At 32.6% G+C, this 937-nt stretch overlaps 1 pseudogene; it reads left to right on the forward strand.

The window, feature by feature from the left end:
- Window positions 1–567: 567 nt before the first annotated feature.
- On the forward strand, window positions 568–674 carry LOC122087778 (annotated as a pseudogene).
- Window positions 675–937: the final 263 nt, after the last annotated feature.

Consider the following 937-nt stretch of genomic DNA (forward strand, 5'->3'; position numbering starts at 1 on the left):
ATATAGCAGTTCTAGGCAGCATCGGTAGGTTGCACCTAAGAGTGAAACACATCAAATGGTGACTTAGCAAAGAACCAGTTGTGAAAAAGTTTTTAAATACACTGATTCATCCCCTCTCAGTGTCAAACAGGACCCAACAAATAATTTTATTTATATCACATGTGATAATATATATACAATAGTTAAAAGAATAATATCCCATTAATTAAGGGATAGAGATGAAGTGAATTTACATAGAAAGGAAATAGTGGATTTAATGGGAGGAATCTTGTTGGCAGTATCTCTTTAGATATCCTCCCTTACGGAACTTGTTTCCCATATTATCTCTTTCGTTGTATCACTTATCTCTTCCACCTCACTTACCTTGACCATCTAGAGTGCTAATAAAAGTTGAGTGTACTTCTAGAGATTCCCTAGAGTGCTTCTTTATTTGTGTAATTATATATATATTTTTTTATTGTTTTTAATGGATGAACTATAATAATTTTACTTAGATACTTTTTTTTTAACTAGTCGCCATCAATGAACAAACTTTTGAAACCACTTTTGAATATGTATGTTTGGTATATGTTTGATTAAAGGAGATATGGTCGGCATCTCCCCTGACAGGGATGAGAACCACCTTCATGCTTATCTGTTAGGATATCTGTTTTGGTTGGCTCGGTAGTGTTTATCTGATCGTTTTATCCCCGCCACGAGAGTTGTACCTGTTACCCTATCTCGCGTTTGTCTCATGTCATGTTCACTCCCATTCCTTCGATTCTTTATAATTACCATGTAAAACATTTCATAATTATGAAATGATTTATAATTTTTAGTTTATTAATTCCTAATGCATATTTTAGCTATTTTCATTGAACTATGTGCAATCTAGTACTATGTTTTATGTGGAATAAGCCATATTAGAGAATCTATACACAATGTATAACTTATATTA

Source organism: Macadamia integrifolia, chromosome 8, assembly GCF_013358625.1.
Source record: "Macadamia integrifolia cultivar HAES 741 chromosome 8, SCU_Mint_v3, whole genome shotgun sequence".
In the NCBI taxonomy this organism is placed as follows: domain Eukaryota; kingdom Viridiplantae; phylum Streptophyta; class Magnoliopsida; order Proteales; family Proteaceae; genus Macadamia; species Macadamia integrifolia.